The 6,064-nt window shown below is 58.4% G+C and overlaps 1 long non-coding RNA gene across 1 annotated transcript; it reads right to left on the bottom strand.

Annotated features, from left to right (window-relative positions):
- Window positions 1-2,769: 2,769 nt before the first annotated feature.
- LOC118550782 (uncharacterized) lies at window positions 2,770-6,064 on the bottom strand. The gene is made up of 4 exons (XR_013442254.1): window positions 6,047-6,064; window positions 5,214-5,244; window positions 4,798-4,883; window positions 2,770-2,784 (listed from the first exon to the last, which is right to left on the bottom strand). It is a non-coding gene; the product is annotated as an uncharacterized LOC118550782 (long non-coding RNA).

The following is a 6,064-nucleotide window of genomic DNA, read 5'->3' as shown; positions in this document are numbered from 1 at the left end:
CCGCGCCCCCCCGAGCGCGCGCGGGGGGCGGGGACGCGAGGGGCGCGGGCCGGGCGGGGGGCGCGCGGGGCCGGCGCGGAAGGTCGCGCGAGCCGCGGCCGGGTGTCGGCGGAGGCGCGGGCGGCGGGCCCCGCGCGGAGCCGCCTCCCTCCGGCGGGGCTCGGCCGGGAGCCGCGGGCAGAGCCGCCTTAAGGTGGCGCCGCCGCCCCCGGCCCGCCCACCCGGCCCGCCCGCTGCGCCCCCCCCCGCCTCGGGCTGGCGCCCCCGGGAACCCACCCCGCTCCCCCGGCCGGCGACTGGTGGGGAAACTGAGGCTCGCGCCCGGTTCCCCCCCCCCCGAACGTCGCCCCCTCCCTCCCGGAGGGCCCTAGAGAGAGAAGTAAGGAAGCCGAGAAATACCTAGGGGCCCACTGTGGGGAGCAGCGTGGTGGGGAGGGGGCAGTTCGGGGTCAGAAATGGCCTTTCTGAGGGAGTGGGCTAAGACTTAAGGAGCTGGAGGAGGCCGGGAAACCTGCCTCCCAGGGGACCGGGGAATAGCCCAGTGCGGACACCTGAGGAGGGAGGGACGGAGCCCCAGCCCCCTCTGGGTCTCAGTATTCTCATCTGTAAAATGGCAGAGGCAGGGGCTATTTTTAAATGAGACGGTACCTGGACAGCCCTCAGCCTGGCCGGGCACAGAGCAAACTCCCAGAGACTGGACTTGATGCTCCCCTTGCAGACTGGGCTGTCTCCCCTCTCAGACTGTGAGCTCCTGGAAGGCTGAGTTCCCACTGAGAATGGCCAACTGAATCCCTGCCTTCAGACTGAGGTCTCTGAAGACACGGACTCCACTCCCACCATAGACCACAGACATCCAGGGAGCATTTCTTACACTCACCTGGGAGGTGGGACGTTCTCATTCCAATCTCGCTTATGAAAAACCTCAGGTCCTTTGTTAAGTCAATCAGCAAGCATGTACTGAGCACCTCCTGTGGACCAGATACAGCTCTAGGCACTGGGGCGCAGCAGAGAACAAAATAGAGAGAGAGACCCTTGCCTTGTATTATTAATGCCTGCGTCTGTGTCAGGAGGTCAGGGAGCAAAGTGTACGAAACCCTACTGAACTGAACTGGAAGGACTCGCCTTCCAGCCAACAGATACTTATTGAACATCTATTACATGCCAGGCATCCTTCCAGGTTCCAGGAATATAAGGGTGAGTGAAGGAGAACTGATTCCTGCCTTCTCTGCGCTCTGGGGACAAGACAAGATCACAGCTTGGTAATTATGCAACTATTTGTGTGTACAAAGGCGGAGTTTGGGGAGCAGTGACAGAGATCAACGAGAGGAATCTCCTTATCTGGGGTGTCTGGGAGAGGCCTCTTTGTAGAGGTTTACCTAGGAGATGAGACCTGAAGGATGGGAGGGCAGGGAGAGAAAGAGAGATCCTGAGGACAAAGATATGAATGTGTGTGTGTACTGGAGTATTCAGTGGCTCCCCGTGGTCATCAAAATAAAATACAAACGCTTCCCTCTTCCCACAAGGCCCTGCACAAACCTCCCTCCCTGCCCTTCCCTCCCTGATCCCAACTGCCTTCATCTTCACCCTCATCCCCTCTGCTTCAGACACCCTGGCCTCTTAACTGTTTTCCCAACAGCCCAGATAGGGGTCTGCCTCAGGGCTTTTGCATTTACCGTTCCCTCTGTCTGGAATACTGTTCCCTTGCTTCGCTTCCTTCAAGTCTCAGCTCAAATGTCACCTCCTAAGAAAGCCCCCTCCTGGCCACCAGTTTAAGCAGTGCTCGCTAGTCCCAGCTGCTTATTCTCAAAACACTGTATCCTGTTCTCTCTCCTTCTAGGTCCCACCAGTTTGTTCCCTTTTGTTTTGACATGATCATGTTCCTCTGTGGGTTGTTCTATTCGATATCTGTCTCCCTCACTAGGCTGTGTCGGGACAGATCCTGTCTCTTGCAGAGCCTGGTATACAGTAAATGCTCAATAAATGAATAGGCAGTGAGTGCAGGAGAGGAGAAGAAACAGCTGATCCAGCTGAAGCCAGAAATCACTGGCCACACTCCTGCTGGGAACTTCTAAGAAACCGAGTTCCACGGGTCTACAGTGCCAGGAATTCCAAGTTGCGGCAGGGGGTGGGGGTGGGGGGGTGGGTGTTCTGTGAAGTCCTAATTTCCAAAACCTTTCCAGGAAGTGCCATGCCTCCCCTGGATGTCCCCCAGGTCGCTAGATGGAGCACCTTCTCCCAGACCTGTTCCTCACCCTGCCAGGCCCCACAGTCCATCCTTCTCCCCCAAGACAGAGCATCAACCTAGCCTCTTCTCTCCCCTTCACCTGCCAAGCAATCCTGCTCCCTATCCCCTCAGCGCCCCCCCCTCCAGCCTGTGCCAGCTCTTCATCCTCTCCCCCCTGAGCTCAAGCCACCTACCTCCCCCATCCGAGCAGCTTTTACTCGTCACCTTTTGTGAGTCTGGCCCTCCCTCACTTAAAACCTTCCCATGGCTCCCTATGGCCCTGGGAACAAACCCCCAGATCCTCAGCTAGCATCAGACCCCCGCACCACCTGGCCTGGCCTGGCTTCACCTCCTTCCACCCGTTCCCATACTCTCTCTGCTCCAGCCGCACCAGTCACTGTTATCACCTACTCCGTGTCCTCTCCCACTTCTGGGCTTTTGCTTGCGTGGTTACCTCTTCCTGGAATTCCCTCCTGCTCCTTTTCTGCCTGGAGAAAATCCATTTCTTCAAGGCCCAGCCCCAAAGCATCTCCTGCAGGCGTCTCCTCCAAAAGGTATCTCTACACACAGTGAGCACAGGCTCTTCAGGTAGGTATTTATTCTATAAGCCATCCTCATGTTGGAAGACGCTGGGCTCCTAGATGGGGCCCAGCCCCAGGATGGGGGAGTGGGGGGCAGAATTAAGCACTCACTCCCAGGCCCAGGGCCCAGCTAGTCAGCAGGACAGAGGGAGCACCTGGAGGAGGACAGAGACTCTGCCTGGTGAGTCCAGAGGAGGCTTCCTGGAGGAGGGGACCTTTACCCAACAGGCTTTAGATGTTTCCACCAGGCATATTCCACGGGGGTGGGGGGGGGCGGATACAGATTTGTGGATTGCCTGAGAAGCCACAAGACCCCCCCCCCCACGATGGTGTATGTGAGATATGCCAGGAAGGAGAAGACGGTTTGCTCTGAGCACCGGCTTTGGGAGCAGCTTTGAGAGTTTGGGGAGACTCCGTTGAGAGCAGGCTGTGAGATGAGACCCTCAGGCAGCCTGTGACTCCATACCCCGCTGAAATGCCACATGCAGCCAGAGCAGGGGGCGGGGCGGGGGGTGAGTTACAGTCTGGGCAGTCTAGCACAACCTTCTCATTACCCCCCGAGAAGGCTTCGCCCAGCCAACTCTGCCTGCCAGGGCTTCACGCCCCACGTCTCTAGGCCTCAGTTTCCCCACCTGCAGAATCCGGGAAGAAGCTGCAAAATGGGGGAAGGAGCTTAGCTTCTGATCTCTCTCCTCCCCCTGTACAGAAAGGCTCAGCCCCGGTTCCTGGCTGGGTTTTTATGATGTGGATTTTTTTTTTTTTTTTAAAGGAAAAAGCTGAGAAGCAGCGCTGGGACCCCGGATTGCTCAGACCACCTTAAATCAGCCTCGCCGCCTCAGCTACTGTGGAAATTCCTTTCTCCGCGGTGGTTGGCTGGGTGCGCCAGCCAATCCTCCCGCGGCGCTCCCACATGGGTCCGTGACATCACAGGAGCGCTGGCCAATGGAGAGCCAGAGACCCGCAACCAATGGCAGGAGGCACTAGGATGGGCTGGGCCAATCAGAAGGCTGCCATTGGGGTATGGAGAGTGGGGCTCCCCCTCCCCGAGAGACGCTGAGAGCCTCGTGGACGCCAGAACTCAGTCCTGTTGAGGGGGTGCGGGGGGGATCCAGTTCGATTAGTATCCGAAAACCCGGAGTAGCGAGCCACCCCCTGAGCCTGGCGGGCCTCTCCTTAAAAGCAGGAGTCCCTTGTCCCACATACTACCTTGCAAAAGCTCGGCCAGCTGGCGGGCCGACTAGGCGCCTTTCGCCCTATTTCACAGATAGGTAAACCGAGGTAGACTTTAAATCACGCCGGACACCTCCCACCCCCGGGAATCCCCGGGAAGAGCTGAGACTCTCACCCGGGCCTGGAGGCCCCTAGCACGCGTCAGTTTTTGTCCCCCAGGTCAGATGGGGGAGGGATAAAACGACGTGTAGGCGGAGGGGAGAGAGGTGCTCTTTCCCGTGCCTCAGTTTCTCCGAACGCAAACGCGAGAGGAGGGGGAGCGGGCTTCTCGGAAAGACTACGATCCCCAGAAGCTCTCGCGCGGCGCCCGGCACGGCTGTCAATCAAAGTAACGTGGGTCCCTCTCCGGGCCCGCGCTCCCCCGCCCGCCGCCTCTCTCCCGCCCGCTCCCGCTCCCTCCCCGCCGGCTCCGGGCCCGGCGCGGTATAATTACAGCCCATTGATCCGACCCGGGCCGGGAAAGCGGCTCCCTCGGGGAGGCCAAGCCTTTGGCTTCCGACTTCGCCAACCTCTGCCTACTGCCCCCCCGCCCCCAGCCGAGCTGCTGGGCCACCAGCCAGGCCTGTCCCCTCCTGCCGGCCAGGGCTCTCGGGTGACCTCTGAGCCTCTGTTCCTGCCAAGGTTGGCGGCGAGCCCCCGTCAGAAGAGTCACACACGTTTTCTTCCACCTGGGAACATGGGGAGCCCTCCCCGGGGTTCTAGCGCCCCCCACCGTGACCTTAAGACTCTTGCGGGCTTCTCTCTGGGCCTCAGTTTACTCACCTGTGTAGTGAGATGGTTGGACAAGACTCGTTCGCGAAACCAATGCTCTCGGCTGTCCCGTCTGTGAGCAGCCAGGCTAGGCCATGCTGGGGATTCAAGGAGGGGTTCCCAAGTTTGGAAAAGCAGGGGAGACCAAGCAGAACCCTCTCAGCCCCCTGTAGTCAGGGCGGGAGGGACCAGGACTGTCGGCGGGGTGGCAGAGACAGAGCAGGAGTGAGGCCCCTGCTTGGAAAGTTGGGAAGGCTTCCTAGATGTCAGATGGGGGTGTTGACGCTGGGGTTGTGCAGAATGCATAGGAGTCGCCTCATCTGAGCAGTGCATTTATACCACCCTAACCCAAAGGAGACTCAGAGCAAAGCTGGGGCAATGTTAAATCTTCCCCTGGGATTGAGGAGTCGTGGGCTCTGACTCCTCACCTTGCTGGGTGGACCTCTGACCACGCCCAGGCTGTGCAGTGGGGGGAGGGAGAGTCAGGAGAGAAAAGAAGGGGCCACAGTGAGTCCACGATGGCCCCTGCTCTGCTCAGCAGGTTTCCTCATCTGGAAGCTGGGGTCGATGACAGAATCTTCCAATAAATGAAGGCTGATCAAGTATTTAAAATAACTCCTAGAAAATGCTCTGGGGGGGTAGCCACTGATGGCCCAAAGGCCCTCTCTCCCACCCTGGCTTCACACTTCACAGGGGGAGTCTGCATGCACTCTCCCTTCCTCCCCCATCTTTGATCACTCATTGAAATGGCTCAGTCAGTAGAGCGTGTGACTCTTCTTAATCTCGGGGTCCTGAGTTCAGGCCCCATGTTGGGCATAGAGATTTACTTTAAAATAAACTATATATAGAGAGAGAGATGATTAGATCCCATCCTTCCTCTGCTCAAGAATCTTCCAGAGCCCCCCATCACCCTCAGAATAAAATCCAAACTTCTCCCTCTGTCTACGTGATCTGACTACCGTCCCCAACCTGTCCTCATCTCCTCCCTCTTTCCCCCTCGCCCACTTCCCTCCAGCCTCTCACGCCTCTTGATTGTTCCGCTGAGAGACCAGGCAAGGTCCTGCCCCAGGACTTTAGTATGGGCTATTTCCTTTGCCTGGCCCATGGCCGACTCTTCTGCCTCTTCCAGTCTTGGCCCGAACATCACATCCTAGTGAGGCCTGGTCTGGCTAGCCTTACAGCAGCCCTCAACCTTCCTACTTGGTCAGCCCCCCTCATTTTATTTCCTTCAGTAAAGCCTCATCCCTCTCTGAACACTTACTGATTATCTCAGTGCCTG

This window comes from Halichoerus grypus, chromosome 1, assembly GCF_964656455.1.
Source record: "Halichoerus grypus chromosome 1, mHalGry1.hap1.1, whole genome shotgun sequence".
NCBI lineage: Eukaryota > Metazoa > Chordata > Mammalia > Carnivora > Phocidae > Halichoerus > Halichoerus grypus.
The sequence above is the reverse complement of the archived record's forward strand: the minus strand, read 5'-3'. Positions and strand labels throughout refer to the sequence as shown.